The sequence below is a fragment of the Phoca vitulina genome, unplaced genomic scaffold (assembly GCF_004348235.1).
Source record: "Phoca vitulina isolate PV1807 unplaced genomic scaffold, GSC_HSeal_1.0 scaffold46, whole genome shotgun sequence".
In the NCBI taxonomy this organism is placed as follows: domain Eukaryota; kingdom Metazoa; phylum Chordata; class Mammalia; order Carnivora; family Phocidae; genus Phoca; species Phoca vitulina.
Window position 1 is genome coordinate 914,118 of NW_022589749.1, and position 18,600 is coordinate 932,717.

Below are 18,600 nucleotides of genomic sequence, written 5' to 3' on the forward strand. Positions count from 1 at the left end.
GCGCGGCGCGCGCCGGCCCGCCCCTCCCCCGCGCCGGCGGCACGCGCCCCCTCCCCCCGCCCCCGGGCTCAGCTGCTCGGCGCGCGCTGGGGAGGCGGAGGGGGTGGCAGAAGGAAAAGCTGAGGAAGGGAAGACCGAGGGGCGGCGAAGCGGGAGGGGAGGTTGCGAGGAACGCTGCCGCCGGCGCCGCCGCTGCCGCCGAGTTTTCAGCCGCCCTGTTGCTGCTGCTGCTGCTGCCGCTGCCGCCGCCGGCCGGGCAGCGCCTCACGGGGCCGGCTGCGCTCCGCTATCGCTGCGACGCTCGCTGCTGCTGCTGCCGGCGGCCGCTCTCTGCAGCCGCGCTCCATGTCCCTCGGCTCGGCGGCAGCCCCAGCAGCGGCGGCGGCGGCGGCTGCTGCAGGCGCCGAGGCGGCGGCTCCACATCGCGCGCCGCGCAGCCCGGCGAGCTCCTTCCTGCCTCCCTCAGCTCCTCCCGCTCACCGGGCCGGCCGCACCCCGCCCCGCGCTTCCGGCCGCGCCCCCTCTCCCCGCCCCTTGCCGGCGCCTGACGCGCGCGGGCACCTGTTTGCCGCGCCCGCGCGGGATTCGCCGGCTCGCGGGTCTCCTCAGCGGCGCCCAGGTGGCGCCGGCGGCCTTAACCCCTGCGCTGCCTCAAGCCCGGGGATGGCTGCGCGCGCCGCCTGGGGAGGCGGCTGGCGCATCCCTAACGGTCAGGGCGGCTCCCCAGCGCGGCCACGCCCCCTGGCCTCGCGCCCTAGGTCGGGTGTGGGCCCGCCCCCGGCACGATCACCTCGGGGTGTGGCCTCGCTCTCACCTCGGAGCACGGCCCCGCCCCCGGCCTGCTTCTCACCTCGATGCGCGGCCCCGCATCCGGGCTCGCGCCCACTCGTGGGCTGGGGCATTTCTCCGAGTCCCGTGGGGATCAGTTTTCTCGCGCCTTAGGTGGTCTCCAAGAGCACTGGGGACGTTCTTCCAAGGCCGAGCCCTGACAGAGACTCGTGGGCACGGATTTTTGGTCTGGACCCCCGCCAGAGCTAAGCAGACTGGAGAGGGAGCCCTAGAGAGCAGGAGGGGGAGAGATGACTTCAGAAACCCGGCATTTTAATGATGATGACTCAGGGATATGAGGGACCAGATGCCTTCGAGATCAACAGCCCCGAAAGAAAGGGTTATGTTGAGAAATAACGGAAGAAACTGCTCACAGATGGGAACATGAAGCAAAGAATTGCCGTGATAATGACTTCTGTGTATTAGGTCTTAGTATGTGCCGTGGCTTGTGCTGAGTGCTTTATACGCATTATCTTAGATAATCCTAACAAGAACTTATCAAGTAAGTGCTGTCGCTCTTTCCATTTTACCGGAAGGAAATTGAGGCAACGAGAGGTGGAGTTATCTGCCCAAGTCATCACATCCAGGCAGGCTGACTCCAAGGTTCCTGTAAATCATTATTCTTTACTTTCCTCGCGCGTGAGAAGTCTCGAGGAAGAGAAATGGTAATTTGTAACCAAGATGGCTGGGTGGATATAGAAGGTGGTATCAGGAAGCTTCCTGCAAAGATCAAAACAAGAATTGAAAGCCTACTGGGAGACTCCACGCAGTTCTTGCTTTGACCTCACTGGTGATGCTCTGTCTCCTATTTTCAGAAACAATCCCATCTGAAGCTAGAATTGGTCCCTATTCTTTTCTTTTCCTCTTGAATAACAACCCATTTTTGAGTTAGATCATACCCTGATTATTTTCATCACAGCGAGGTGGAAATTTCAGGACACCAAGAGGCTGAAATTGGTCAAATGGCTTCTCCTGGTTTTTATTCCTTATTAAATTCAGAACCTATCAGTATTCTGGTGTAGACATGAGACTGAACCTCAGGTCTGGTTTTGTTTGCTTGTTGATTGGAAAGGAGACAGACAACTAAGGGATTCCCTCGTCGATCTGAAAGCTAAATTTAGGAAGTTGATCATGGTACTGTTCCAGCAGCAATGGATTGTTCTAACATCTTTTATTATGCCCCTTGGGCAGAAATTGTGGACCCATGGTGAGATCCAACTGCAACTCCCTTTGGTCTTTTTTGGTCACAAAAGGACAAATTTTTCCCTAACCTACTTTATAGAGAAACAAATATCAAGAGCAAACTGGATTCCTAATCAAAAAGAGTTTCAGGGAGGGAAAAATCTTTCCAATGTCTTTAATGAAGCATATAAGTTTAATATCTACACAGATAGTAATATTATGTGGGCATATAGATGTTCAAAAAAAGGGGGGGTCAGCTCTTTATTTTTCTTTGATGCGGACTTGGCAGCCTATCTTTCCTGAAAGGTCTTTGAATTACCTTTCTTGAACTCAATGGCTCTACTCTATTAGACTTACATGTTACTGTGAGAATGAACTACAATTAACTCCAGCTCCTGAAGATTCTTCTAAACAATGTTCCCCCACCTAAACAGACTAGGAGGTGATAATTTCCTATTGTAGATTTGCCCTAAGCCCTATCTTTCTGTAAACAGTCAAAGGAGAACAGCTCAAGTTTGGAGAACTATTTAGAATCATGGTTGTTACAGTTTTTGGTCTCACAACCTCTTTACACTCTTAAAAATTGCTGAAGATCTCAAAAACCTTTGTGTAGGTTTAGATATTTATATTTACTTACACAGTAAAAGTTAAAACTGAGAACATTTAAAAACATTAATTCATGGGGCACCTGGGTGGCTCAGTAGGTTAAGCATCTGGCTCTTGATCTCAGCTCAGGTCTCAGTTGTGAGTTGGCTCCATGCTGGGCATGGAGCCTAATTTAAATAAATAAATAAATATACTTAGAATAAATTTGTTACATGTTAATATAGTGTATTTTATGAAAAAAAAATATATTCCCAAATAAAAAATGAGTGAGAAGAGTGCCAGTATTTTTTCCATTTTTACAAATGTCTTTAATGTTTGGCTTAGTAATAGAAAACTGGATTTTTATATCTGCTTCTCCTTTGATATAGTGATATTTTGTTTAAATTGAAATATACAAAGGTGGGGCGACTGGGTGGCTCAGTTGGTTAAGAATCTGCCTTCAGCTCAGGTCATGATCCCACGGTACTGGGATCAAGCCCCATGGCGGGCTCACTAGGGAGCTTGCTTCTCCCTCTGCCCCTCCCCCTGCTAATGCTAATGCTAATGCTCTCTCTCTCTCTCTCTCAAATAAGTAAGTAAAATCTTAAAAAAAAAAAAAAGGAATATACAAAGGAAATCTGGTCTCACAAAGATGTAGTTGAGAAAGAAGGAATGTTTTAATAGCCTTTACATATCTCTGTGAATATTTCTCTTTGATATTACATCAAAACTCGGCAAGTAATAGCTTCTTAAAGGTTAGTTGCCATGTGCAATCTAAAACCTTATCAAGGAAATGCACTAATCTATATTTCATTTTGAGTGTATCTTTTAGCCATGTATGATTGATTCTGTAACAGCACATATTGGTCATTTGGAAAATGTCGGTTCACTAAGCTATACAGATCTTCCAAATATTGTGACATGTCATTATAGTATATTTAAAAAATCACGGTTATTAATATCATCACTGATCTCATCAGAAAAGTCTTCAAGTATTGGCAAGCTATCAAGCTCACTGAGGTGGATATGAATTTTTCAGAATTCTAATTTCCACTGAAAAGCTCCAATCTTATCCTTGGTACAATATTGTCAATTATTTTCCTTGAAGTAACAGACTTGCTTCATTAATTTTTGAGAAAATATCACCAGATACCCAAATCTGAATACCATAGTTTATCAGTCATTCATTCATTCAAGTGAGGCAGGTGTTTCATGACAGACATGGCTAGTTCAGCTCATAACTCAAATCGTGGTACAAGTGCTTTATCTCAAGGCAAACACTGTACTTGGGTATACAGCTGAGTGCTTTATGGGTACTTCCCATTTCATCACATGGACTAGTAAGAAAATATGTACGTGCTTGCTTTGGTAGCACATATACTAAAAAAGAGTTATACTCAAGGAATCAGGATTTAATAAAAGTACTGCTTCATCAGGGACATTCCTAAGTGAAACTAGTTTTTTTTTTTTTCCCTGTGAGCACATGCTAGTGAAGAATAACAGTTAACTTTGGTACCACTGCCTAGATTCATGTTAAGGTATCAGTAGTGTTATCCACCAATGTTTTCACACCATCAGTGCAAATGTCAATGCAGTGAAAAATGAAAATAGTTATTAATTAGACAATTAGTATTATTAAGAAATTAGTTTTGCTATTAATTAATAAAGTTAGAATTACTAACATTGCAATTATTATGAAAAGAGTGTTTATTTCACAGATTATCTGAAAGGGTCTTCGGGACCTTCTGGAGTTAGTGAATCACACACTCTGAGAACTGTTGGTTTAGAGTCATTCAAGACCCTCAGGTCGGCCTTGACCTAGAAGAATGAACAAGGACCTTGCCTACATGGAAATTAGTGCCAGGAATCAAAACTCATCAAAGCAAAGTTATGAAAACCCTCAAGCTTCTCAGAAGCTTATTGTTTAGTTTATTCTGCTTCATACTAGATATGATAATATCCAAAATATATTTAGCACTGCATTCCCGACATTCTTTATAGGACATCTGATTTAATCCTCATAATAACTCCATAATGCTAGTATGGAACACCAATATATACCGCTACATGATACTGTGGTGCAGTGGTTTAGGCCCATCTGACCCTAAAGTGCTTGCTCTTAATTTCTCTGCCTCCCTTTACATTTTAATCATTTATATATTCCTTTAAATATATTTGTATTAGGCTTTGCTTTTGGTGCCTTGATTCCCTGGTTGAACCTGGGTACAACCCATCTTAACATACCGTGGATGGATTTCTGCATCAAGTGCTGTTACATCACTAAGGGCAAACCATGAAATTGTCTTTCTTTAGAGATCCTGATATATCCAAATACAACAACACCCATCGAATTTCCCCGAAGTTGTTATTTATTAACATCTTGATCTGCAAAAAACTGGAAAGTGTAAAAGACAAAACATTTCCTGGAAAATTTGTTTTTGAAAAGTCAGGTGTTGAAGAAGCATGAGGAACTGGCAAAAACATGCGATAAAGCAGTTTTGCACTTGGTATTTTCATTCAGCAATTATAAGAGTGTGTGCGCTTTTTAAGTTGTAGATTTTATTTATGAACTAGTCGTGGGAACATAAAAGTCTCAAAAATTCCTCAAATGTTACCCAAAAGCTTTTTATATTTTTTGGAGATGAATTGGTTCAAGATTTTGCAAAATGTGGTGTGTACGCCCCTAGTGATTCTCAACTTGATTTTTAAGGGTAAAACATTAACTTCCATGGCTGGCGTTCACCAGCGTCAGCCCTGCCTGGTGTGGGAGTGTGTTTTCTCTGCTCCTCACTGCAGTGCTCCAGCTTGCCCTGCTGGGACTCCTTCCGAGCCCCACCTAAACCCCAGCCACCCCTCTCACCAATAGGTTCTCAGCTTGACAGCCCCCCCTCACATCTTTCCCCTTACCCCTCCTAGGGTCCTCTCCTGAACCTGGATCCCCAGGTGAGACAAAAGGTATGTCTCACCTTTTCTCCAGACCAACATTCTGCCTGAATTTCCACTTCCAGCCTCTCCATTTCCCCATCCTGCCAAGCAGCTGGTTTCTCTCAGTAACTGGTACTCTACTTATTTGAGGTCTCATCATGCCCCTGCTCTGATGCCCTCTCCCCTCAGCTTCTGCCCCCTCCCATCACTATTCCTGCCCACTTTTTCAGGTGAGAAGTCCCCTCTCCCAAGGATTTAACACCTCAGGTCCCCTGCCTTTTTACCTCTGCCCATTATTTCCTGGCTATCGTTGTTTTCAGCCCCAGACTCATTTCCCTCCTTTCTCATCAAGCATCTCCAATCTTTCCCTTTATTGATGAAGAGCATGGACTCCTGAACCAGATTTCCTGGACTGGAATCCCAGTTCTGCCACTCATGAGTCGGGTGATTGATTTGGGACCTATATGCCTCAGTATCCTCATTTACAAAATGAGGATAACCGTTCTTACCTAATAAGGTTGTTATAAAGACAAAAATATTTCTTTTTTTTTTTTTAATTTTATTTACTTATTTGTCAGAGAAAGAGACAGAGAGCACAAGCAGGGGGAGCCACAGGCAGAGGGAGAAGCAGGCTCCGCGCTGAGCCGGAGGCCCGGACACGGGGCTGGATCCCAGGACCCTGAGATCACCACCTGAGCCGAAGGCAGCCGCTTAACCGACTGAGCCACCCAAGTGCCCAAAATCTTTAAAAAATAAAATAAAATAAAGGCATTAAGCTAAAAAATGAGCCAACTCAAATTTTAAAAATTATAATATAGGTGGCCATGAGAATGGCAAAATCATAGTGGCATGCAAATGATTAGAGTTGGGGTTTGGTGGAGTTATTGAAAGTGATAATCTGGCGTTCCTGGCTGAGATCTGCTACTGACCAGCTAAGTACATTTAAGCAAGACATTTGACATGCTCGGGCTTTGGTTTCCTCATCTGTATGGTATGAGGTTGGGCTGGATGACCATCTCTTCATCCTCTAAACCAGTGGTTCTCAACTGGGGGTGATTTTGCCCCCTGGGAACATTAGACGCTATCTGGAGATATTTTTAGTGGTCACAGCTGAGAATGGGGGTTGCTCCTTGGCATCTAGTGGGTAGAGTCCAGATATGCTGCTAAGCACTCTACAATGCATAGGATAGCCCCACAACAAGAATTACCTGTCCCTAAATGTTAGTAGTGCAGAGGCTGAGAAACTGTTCTAAAACAAGGGCGCCTGAGGTGGCTTAGTTGGTTAAACAGCCGACTCTTGATCTCGCTCAGGTCTTGACCTCAGGGTCATGAGTTCGAGCCCTGCATTGGGCTCCATGCTGGGCATGGAGCCTACTTAAAAAAATAAAATAAAATAAAACAACAAGCTTCTAAATTTGACCATGTTGTTGCCTGAGAAAGATATAAATGGGCTATGCACAAGAGAAGCTATGATGTGAGCCCAAGGGTGTTTTGGGCTGGTTTTAGGAATTCTCACCGGGAAACCAGCCCATCACAGAGCGATACCACTTAGGTAAATAAATACGTAAGTAACAACAACAAAACCTCTTCTGTTTTGGGCTGACTTGCTCCCTATTCTCCCCTCCCTCTTCTAATGATGTGGCTGTCTTCATTGCCCAAACTCATCAGAAAATGACTGTTTTATGTTCGAGAGTTGGCTATTTTTGGTTCTTCCAAAGCCCACATCTAGAAAGATTTGTGATTTAATTTTCTTGGTGTTCACGTTTTCCTGCTTCTTTTCAGCGATCTTGGCCCTAAACATACTGCTGATGTGTTTTTGCTGCATATATATCATTCATCCGAAGCTATTTTTAGACCTTTCCTACTTTTATTTCATTTCAAGAATGTGCCAAACATTTGTTATGTCTTGTTCCTTCTGCATCACGTTCTGGTTTAATCTGTTTGGCAGGCAAGTTATTTATACCTATTGATACTGCTCATACTAACAACGTCTTAAGTGAATTTCCCCCATTTTTCCCCTCTATTTTTCTTTGTCTATTTAGAAGAAACTGACTGTAGAAATAGTATATCATCCAGTTGCCAGGCCAACTGAAAACTTCTGCTGGTGGGTAGGTAAAATGACTTTAATCTATTTTTCATATTTTGTGTTATCATTGCTACTACTGTCCTCCTTCCTTTTAGTAAAAAGCCTTTGTGGGCCTCTTGATGTCTTCTTGTTATCAGAGAAATTGTCATTTTCTGAAGAGCCAGGGTTTCAGTGCGTGTCCTACGGAATGTAGCTGTATTTGTGTCCGGAGTGTATATGTAGGTGTGAGATATGTAGGCATGTTAAGTGTTCTCGGAAGATAGCTGGAATAACACACCAGCTAGTATAATTTAATTTATAATTGACAGTGACTGGAAGAAATAAGTTTTTAATTGGTGATTAAATATTTATATGGGTGAATTAATTTTTTTTGAATTCACAAATTATAGGGGTGCCGGGTGGTGCAGTTGGTTAAGCGCCTGACTCTTGGTTTTGGCTCAGGTCATGATCTCAGGGTTGTGAAATCGAGCCCTGTGTTGGGCTCTGTGATCAGCCTGGAGTCTGCTTGAGATTCTCTCTCCCTCTCCTTCTGCCCCTCCTGCTCATGCTCTCTCTCCCTCTCTCAAATAAAATACATCTTTAAAAAATAATAATAATAGAATTCCCGAATTATAAGAAAATTCAACGGATTGTATAGTTATCAAGGCAGCTGGCCAGTAAGTATTTACTGAATAACCATCAGAAGTTTTTATGGATTTGAAATTAAAATATGAGACCTTAGGATTTATGAGACCATGATCCCTATCCTCAAGGAGGATTCCATCAAATGACTGTGTAAGAGAGTGTGGTCAGGCTGGGACCTACTGTGCTTTGTCTGTAACTTACACCAGAGGAAATATATGTATATAGTGGGTAAGAACATGACTTCTAGGGGAGGACCCATTTTCAAATTGAGGCTCCCCCAGTTACTAGCTGAATAACCCTGGGCAAGTTCGTTAACCTCTGTGACCACCAGGCATTGTGTAAATACATAATTTTGTTCATTAATGTGTTCTTAAGACCTAGCACAGTGCCTAGCATATAGTAGGTGCTGGATAAATTTTTATAATGAATGAATAATGCGTGTAAAGCACGAAGGCATTACCTGTGCATAGTCAGTGCTCACTCAATAAGATGTTAGAAAAGGGGCGCCTGGGTGGCTCAGATGGTTAAGCGTCTGCTTTCGGCTCAGGTCATGATCCCAGGGTCCTGGGATCGAGCCCCACATCGGGCTCCCTGCTCAACAGGGAGCCTGCTTCTCCCTCTGCCTCTGCCTCTCTCTCTCTCTCTCCCTGTCTCTCATGAATAAATAAATAAAAATCTTAAAAAAAAAAAAAAAGTAAAAGACATTTAAAAAAAAAAAGATGTTAGAAAAGAATCCTGATCTCAGAATGCCTGGTTTATTACATGTTAACACCGTCTGTACAGTTTGTATTAAGCTCTTCATTTACTTAGAACATTTGTTGTTCTTCAGTGTTTGGTTATTATACAGGGAAACAGAGGCATACATACTGTGATACGTGACTCAAAAAGTTTATAATTTAATAAAGGATAGAAAACATGAACAGAAATAACTATAGGAGCACCTGGGTGGCTCGTCGGTGAAGCATCTGACTCTTGATTCCGGCTCAGGTCATGATCTCAGGGTCCTGAGATCAAACCCTGCATCAGGCTTTATGTTCAGCAGAGAGTCTGCTTGAGATTCTTTCTCTCCCTCTCCCTTTGCCCCTCCTCCTGCTCTCTCTCTCTCTCTCTCAAATAAATAAATCTTTAAAAAAAAAGAAATAACTATAATTATACAGTTGATGCATCAACAGCATGAGTTTGAATTGCATGGCTCCACTTACATGTGGATTTTTTTGGATAACTACAGTAGAGTACTATAAATGTATTTTCTTTTCCTTATGATTTTTTTTTTTTTTAAGATTTTATTTATTTATTTGACAGAGAGAGACACAGCGAGAGAGGGAACGCAAGCAGGGGGAGTGGGAGAGGGAGAAGCAGGCTTCCCACTGAGCAGGGAGCCTGATGTGGGGCTCGATCCCAGGACCCCGGGATCATGACCTGAACCGAAGGCAGACTCTTAACAACTGAGCCACCCAGGCTCCCCCTTATGATTTCTTTAATAACACTTTTCTTCTCTAGCTTACTTTACTGTAAGAATACTTTATTGTAAGAATACTGTGACCAGGTGGCTCAATCCGTTAAGTGTCCGACTCTTGGTTTCGGCTCAGGTCGTGATCTCAGTGTGGTGGGATCGAGCCCCGCATTGGGCTCTGTGCCCAGCATGGAGTCTACTTGGGATTCTCTCTCTCCCTCTCTCTCTCTGCCCCTTCCCCCGCTTGCATGTGCACTCTGTCTCAAAATAAATAAAATCTTTTAAAAAAATACAGTTTATAATACATATAATATACAAAATATGTGTTAATTGACTGTTTATGTTATCGGTAAGGCTTCTGCTCAATGGTAGGCTATTAGTAGTTAAGTTTTGGGAGAGTCAAAAGCTATACACAGATTTTTTTTTTTACTGCAGTGGGGGTTGGCACTCCTAACCCCTGTGTTGTTCAAGGGTCGACTGTAAGTAGTGTCAAGTTATAGTAAACAGTGTATGAAACACCTTATAAGTCATACTATGTATTTTTTGGAATTCAGAGAAGGAAGAGGTTGCTAGATAACACTGGCGTAAAACTAAAAGTCAGTGTGCCTTTTGTTATCACTATGAGCTGGCAATTCTAAACAGTGTTAACGGCAGCAGCTGTCACCTCCCCTTGGCATGCCATTGACAATATTTGACAAAACTGATCAAAGAACACGTTGTTCATGAGATTGACCCTTAAAGGGCATAGAAGATTCCAGGGACAAACATGGAAGGCAAGGCAAGTAGAGGGAATAGCTTCTCCAAAGGCATGGAGGCCAGAACAGCAAAGGAGGGGAAGAATAAGTTGTAAAAAGGGTAACTTGGCACTGGCTTGAGGAAGAAGGAAAGATGTCATTTATTGAGTGCCTACCCTGGGTGGCCAAAAGATTGGCTTACATTATCTTGCTTGAACCTTACAACAAACCTTATAGATGGGTATTTTTACCCATATACTATAGATGAGGAAGCTGAAGTTTTGAGAGGGCGAGAGTCTTACCCCAAATCTTGCAACCGGTCAAGGGCAGCATTGGGAGTTGCTTATAAAGCCTGTGGTCTTTCCATCTTTCTAGCGTTGAAAGTTAAATCAAAGACAACAGGGAGCAATTGGAGATTTTAAAACTGGAAAGTGATCTGAATAAAACTGTAGTTCAGGAGGATTAATGTGGCGCTGGTGTTAAGGAGGAACTCAAGATGGAAGTTGGGAATCTGGAAGCCCAGCTGGGCTGCTGCTGGAACAGCCTAGGTGGAAGATACAGTGGAAATAAAAAAGATGTCAGAGAGGTTGTAAAGAAAGAATTGCTAGGATTTAGAGACTGATTGGATATTTGGGAGTGGGAGTGAGGAAGAAGGAGGATGCAGAGATGCCTCTGAGGTTACTAACCTGGGCAACAGAAGGATGTTGCTATCACCAGAAACAGGAAAGCCAGAAAAAGAGAGATAATTACAGAATTAGGTCCTTTGATTTGGCTATAGCCAAGGACATCTGGCCTAGGCAGGGAAATAAGACAAGTATGTAATCAGTATAAATATAGCAATTATAAGAGTCCGTTGTTGATGAGATATTGGGTTGGGAATTGTATCAGTGGGCTTGGAAACGAAGAGTTTTATCATCTGGAAAGAAGCTTCTTAAAGGAAGTTACACTGGGTGGAGAAGGACTAGAATATTTGACAGGAGGAGAAAAGTTCTCTGTGTTTGGAAAACCACTGGTGGAGACCTGGTGGTGGGAAATAGAGAGGTAACCATGACTCCTTGCCTTGGGAATTGCAAGCTCCTCTCCTTAACCAGGCCTGAGTGATCATGGGCAGAGTGACCACTCTCCCCATCTTCCCAGAGTCCCGTCTGCAGCATAGCACATGGGGCTTCTCTTCCCGACGGCCCACTCCACCCACCTGCCCCCAATCTAATAAAGGAAAGGATTAGGAAGAAAAGCAGGTCTTCCTGATGGGTTTAGAAAATAATTGCATAGAAGAAAGCTATATGGGTGTTCTATTATACATTTGCAGTTAAAAAAAATCAGGAGTCTAAAAAAAAAAAAAGAATAAAAAAAATCAAGAGTCTGCAAAGGCTTATATTCAAGAAGACATATGATATTACCCAATTAAAAGAAAAGATGGCAAGGACTTGAAAACTGGTTACAGAATTTAATTTACTTGAAGAAAAAAAACCAAGCAATACGTCAAAGGTACAAATCTGCATTTCCCTGGGGTCTCAACTGAGTGATTCAGCTTTTTTTAGTAAGTGGGTCAGAAAACTACTAATCCTATAATGATTTTGTTCAACAGCACTCAGCTGGTAGACTGTTCCTTGCAGATCTAAAAAAAAAAACAAGTATGTAAGATGGCGAAAGTGGATGTCAATCCACTATCAAATTGCTTTATCAACCATGAATAATGTATTTATTTTCTTGATTGAAAGTCTATCCTTTTAATTGGCAAGTAGGGATAATACGATATGGTTTTACTTGAAATGTTCTGTACTATGTTGCACAACTCTGCGGGACAGCTGATACAATGACATCATAGAATAGGGAGCCTTTTTTTTTTTTTTAAGATTTTATCTTTTTATTTGACACACAGAGAGAGAGAAAGCAAACACAAGCAGAGGGGAGCGGCAGGCAGGGGAGAAGCAGACTCCCTGATGAACAGGGAGCCCAACGCGGGGCTCAATCCCAGGACCCTGGGATCATGACCTGAGCCGAAGGCAGACGCTTCACCGACTGAGCCACCCAAGCGCCCCTAGAATAGGGAGTCTTAAACAGAATGAAATCCAACAGGACAAGCCATTGCCTTAAATGAAGACAAATAGAGGAGTTGATATATTGGTTTTGTGGAAACAGAGCTCAAACAACACAAGCCATGAGTCAGCATGGAAGAGGTTTTTGTTTGGTTGGTTTTTTGTTGTTCGTGTACATGTGTGTGTATGCGTCTCTGTGTGTGTATGCGTCTGTGTGTGTGTTCTTTTTAAAGATTTATTTATTTATTTGAGGGCAGGGAGAGGCAGAGGGAAAGACTCTCAAGCAGACTCCCCTGCAAGCAAGGAGCCCCATGTGATGCGGGTCTTGATCTCAGGACCCTGAGATCATGACATGAGTTGAAATCAAGAGTCGGATGCTCAACTGACTCAGGCGTCCCTGTTGCTTTTTTGTTTTTGTTTCAGTTGTGGTAAAATACAGATAACATAAAATTTACCATTTTAACCATTTTAAGGTGTTCAGTTCAGTGGCATTAAGTATATTTGTATTGTTAAGCGATGATCACCACCATCCTGCTGTAGAACTCTTTTTGTCTTGCAAAACTAAAACTCTGTTCCCATTAAACACTAACTCCCTGTTCCCTTCTCTCCCCTGCCCCCTGGCCACCACCATTGTACTTTCTGTCTATACAAATTTGACTTACTCTAGGTACCTCACATAAGGGGAATCATGCAGCATTTGTCCTTTTGTGACTGGCTTCTTTCACTCACATAATGTCCACAAGATTCATCCATGTTGTAGCATCTACTGGAATCTCCTTCCCTTTTAATGAATAAGATTTCCATTGTACGTAGAGAGCTCATTTTGTTTTTCCATTCATCAGTTGATGGATACTTAGGTTGCTTCCGCCTTTTGGCTATTGTGAATAACACTGCTATGAACATGAGTGTACAAATATCTCTGAGTCTTTTCAAATTGCTTTCAATTCTTTTGAGTACATACCGAGGAGAGGAGTTGCCAGATCATATGGTAATTCTATTTTTAATGTTTTAAGGAAGTACCGTACTGTTTTCCATAGTGATGGAGAGCTATTTTTAAATCATCTGACATCAAGGTGCATTTATTCTTTCCTCCCTTCACTCTCATTCTTTCAACAAACATTACTGAGGACTCGCCTTGTATAATGACTGTGCCAGGCTCTGTGAAGTTTACAAATATGATGAGTTTGATGGTCCAACAGAGATCTAGAAAACCAAATATGCAATGTCTCAGAATAAAGAGATACAGTCACTCCTCAGCCAGAGCAAGGCCTGAATTCAGGGGCAATACAATTTTTAAGAACATTGTCTATCAGAAGAGAAGTTGGTTTATTTGAAAGCATAGAAAAAAGGAGCATTGCAGGGGTAAATATCAGGAGACCTATTAAAATATGGCTCCGCAATGGACTTCTAGTATTACAGAGTCATCCCAGGAGGGGCAGAGTGTGTCTAAAAAACTAAGCTGAGGGACGCTTTGTTAGCTCATTTATCTAATTTTCTCTGTTCTAATGATATGTTCCTTAAGGTAGGTGTGTGTGTGTGTGTGTGTGTGTGTTTGCGCGCACGCATTTAAGCAATCTCTACACCCAGTGTGGGACTGGAACTCACAGCCCTAAGATCAAGAGTCACATGCTCTACTGACTGAGCCAGCCAGATGCACCCATAAGGTGTGTTCTGACTGCAATTTGGCTTCTCTGCCTAAAACGGGGAGGATGCTTTAGTCCTGCCAATCTCAGTATTGTGATTCTTGAAGAGTTTAAATTTCTCATCACAAATTAATAATTTAGCATCCCAGTCTTGAACATTGGACTTAGTAAGCTCTAATTAATGTGAGTTCGATTCAGAAATATAGACCCATTCTTGACATACTGGCAAAATCAAGCCTTTTATCTTTCTAATCCTTTCAGATCATAGATCAGGGCCAAGCCACAGACGTCTCTGAACCTCAGGTTCCTTCTCTGACAGTGGAGATTAAAATAGTGCCTACCTTTTAGAGTTGTTGTAATGATTAAATAAGTAACTTCATATACAGTGTTCAGAACAGTGCCTTGTACATAATAAATACTACGTAAGGGTTGAAGCTTATTATTAATGGGAAATTGTCCAAGACATTCTTACCCTATAAGCTTTCTTGATAGAAAATGTCTGACCTCGAAGAGTACATATTCTTCTTTTCTGTTGGAATCTGCATAATTCTTATTCTCAAAGTGCAAGCAAAGTTGTGAAAGATTTATCTTGGTTGTCTATTTTTTTTTTTTAAAGATTTTATTTATTTATTTTCAGAGAGAGAGAGAGACACAGCGAGAGCAGGAACACAAGCAGGGGGAGTGGGAGAGGGAGAAGCAGGCTTCCCGCTGAGCAGGGAGCCCGATGTGGGACTCGATCCCAGGACCCCGGGATCATGACCTGAGCCGAAGGCAGACGCCCAACAACTGAGCCACCCAAGCGCCCCTTGGTTGTTTATTTTTAACCTCTTTTTTTGGTGCCCATCCCTCTGCTTCCAAGCACCTCACACCTGCAGGATTTTCTGCCAAGGCAAGATGAAGCAAGCACCCCCACAAGCCCCAAGCCCTGGCCTTCACATAACCACCTTGCAAGTTCCTAGGGCCTGGCAGGGTTACTGTGACCAATATGAGAAATTTATTGATGCCAATGAAGTCATGAAATTTATTGCCAACATCCTAAATAACGCTCTCAAATTGTAGAATTTAGCTGACTGAGATTGGCCTATAGGGAAAAAAACTTTGGGGGTCATATGAGGCCTATTTGGTGCCATCTCTCAGGCGTACTGTTTTCTCTCCATGTTCCCTTTAAAGAATTCTGGGCCATTACAGAAAGAGAACTTCTGCTCTTGTGTGAACTGAAGGGGTTTTTATGAGATTTGCAGGACTTTGGGTGAGACTAGGGAAATTCTTGGGCTAAACTAGGAGTTTCAAGGGCGGGTGAGGTGCTGAATAATAAGTATGAGGTAGTTTGGGGCCGGAGGCAGAAGAGTAATACGAACCAGAGCTGATCTGAGCCTAGGACAGATACAGGCTGATTCTTCTGGAGCAAACTAGGCTTGGTCCAGGGGGCCTGAAGCAAGGAGAGAGACTAGGCACGAACCACTTTGCTACTTTCTATTGATGAGTCCATATATGAAGCCCAAACCAGCAGATGGTTCAGAGAATCATGAAATATAGCTAAACAATTGGTAAATAGAACTTAAAGAAAATGTGAGCGAATAGAATTATTTAACCTGAGATAGGTGGTAACATATCTTGTGTTATTTTACTGGAAGTGGTTGTATTCGGTCCAGAGAAACAGGACCAATAAGATACATAGATAAGAGGATATTTATTGTAGGAATTGGCCTACATGGTTGTGGAGGCAGAGAAGTCCCACAATCTGCCATCTGCAAGCTGGGAACCAGGAGAGCTGATGTAATTCAGTCCAACTCCAAAGGCCTGAGAATTGGGGGCTGCTGGTGTTAGTCCCGTTCCAAGTCCAAAGGCCTGAGAACCATGATCGCCAATACCTGAGGGCAAGAGAAGATGGATGATCCAGCTAAAGCAAAAAAAAGCAAATACACCCCTCGTCTGCTTTTTTGGGGCCCTCAACAGATTAGATGATGCCCACCTACACTGGTGAGGGCCATCCTCTTTACCAGTCTACCGATTCAAATGTTAATCTCTTCCAGAAACACCCTCACAGCCGCTCCCAGAAATAATGCTTTACCGGCTCTCTGGGCATCCTTTAGCCCAGTCCAGTTGACAAATAAAAATTAACCTTCACAGCGATGATCAATTACTCTCCAATTGCATCGAGGGTTTTAATTCAAATCAAAGAAAACTTCCTGAAAGTGCTCGTTGCCTGATTCTGGAATCATTCACTGAGTTTACTGACTCTGGACTGCTTTAAAAAATTGGAGTGGTAGGCTAGGATGTAGTTTATATAGGACGCTTGTTTATAGAGAGTGTGGCCATGGTGAACATCCAAATATGAATGAAAGATACACAAATCAACTTTTTATTAGTCTCTTCTGCCTTAGCACTCTGTTATAGTTAACCATAAAAACAGAAATTAGTCTGTGTTAACCTAAGCTGATTCACTATATTGGACATTTATGTCAACATGTAGTAATAACATTCTCAGAAAGTTTTTGCCCTTAATTTAACACTTTGGTTATTATGGTAATTGGGCTCCTGCGAGATGTAGAAAAACAGATCAGGATGGTTTGTTTCAGCTGCAGGAAGTTTTGAAAGTAAAAAGTGAAGGATATGGTTTTATATCAAACTGTTACAACTGCCATGATAAAAATTAATTTTCTTTTCACACAAACGGTTTTTGACTTTAAAGCTAAGATTAAGTCTCCAGGACTTTAGTTGGGTTGTGGCAGCTCACTAGATTTTTGTGTAATAGGTATTCCAAATTAGATATGACCTCAAACTGTTACCTAAGAAATGAACCCTGGGGCACCTGGGTCTCTCAGTCAGTTAACCATCTGCCTTCAGCTCAGGTCATGATCCCGGAGTCCCGGGCTCCTTGCTCAGCGGAGAGTCTCCTTCTCTCCCTGCCCCTCACCCCACTCATGCACTCTCTCTCTCAAATAAATAAATAAAATCTTAAAAAAAAAAAAGAAATGAACCCTAGACAACTTCCTAGGGCTGGGGAAGGCTTTCTATGTTGAAGGCACCTGGAGAAGAGTGAAAAGTTCATTGTTCACACAAGTTCAGGTCACTAACCTCACTTACCTTCCATTAACTGTTCCCTTGAAATTTTGAGTGAGTGGAACCCTCCTCTGGGTGGGTGCAAATATAGGAGCCAGAGAAGAAAGAACAGAGAAATTAAAGAGGAAATTGTTTGAGCAAGGTGTCAGATCAGAACCAGCTGTCTCAGTGAGCTAGCAAGCTTTTATAGAATCAGAAACTTGGAAACCTATATTTTTCAACTTGGCTTTTTTCTTTTCTTGTTTTTGGTACTTCCTGTGTTTACTAGTGAAGCCTCTTTTGGAAAATTATAGATGATCTCGTCTTTGCCAAAGGGAACAAAGGAAAGGAGGTTTTAAATTTGTCCGTGTTTCTACCAATTAAAGGGAGAATTATGGAAAAAGGCAGGGGTGCCCTGGGTTTTTGTTTGTTTTATTTTGTTTTTGCCATTTTTTTTTCAATGAAATGAACATCAGGCAAGTCATTTAAGATATAGAATTGTCGTACCAAACCGAAAACATATACCGTGTCACATACAACTGCTTTCATAAAAATGAGTGTTCCAAGGGGATAAACTTTTGTTATCTTACAGCCTACTAAACATTGAACCATAACAATGTAAACTTTAGGGTTGATTTATCTTTTCAGAGCACATTCTTGGGAGTGTCTAGCATAATCATCTAATATTATTAAAAATGAGTCATCTAGGGGCACCTGGGTGGCTCAGTTGGTTGGCCGTGTCCGGCCCTTGATTTCGCCTCAGGTCATGATCTTGGGGTCCTGGGATCAAGCCCTGTTTCGAGCGCCAAGCTTGGTGGGGAGTCTACTTGAGGATTCTCTCTCCCCTTCCCTGCTTGCATTCTCTCTCTCCCTCAAATAAATAAATAAATCTTTAAAAAAATAAGTCGTCTATGCTAGAAAGTTCTTTCTGTTATTTATTTTTGAAGGCTGCTTCCCAAACACTGTGCTACAGTTCTGCTTATTTTAGGAAGCATGCTTATGATTTGGCTATTAATATATTCAGTATCAATTATCCACTTGCACACAGCTCTGTGTGGGTGAGTTGCAAAGTTGAGAATTTCCTTAAGAAAATGAATTCTGAATTTCAAGTTTACTTTTATCACTTTCCCGTTTCATCTGGCTACCTGGGATGAAGAAAAGCTCAAAAGACATCTGCTGCTGCATTTAACTTTTGGTTTGAGTCATGCAGTTTGGATTTAACTTTAATAGGAACAGAAGAAATAAATCCTGAAGTGGAGGTGTTCTTCCAAATTTATAGGTTCTGGATGAGACATCCGAGTTTTTTTGTTTTTTTGTTTTAATTCATAAGGAATGCGCTTTTCATTCTTGTTGTTTGAAATCTCAGAACAGGTTTCCCCTGCTATCTGAAAGTTTGCTTTATGCCACTTTGCTTTTATGAAAGACTTAACATTGGTACCTATTTCAGTCGAAAGAAATC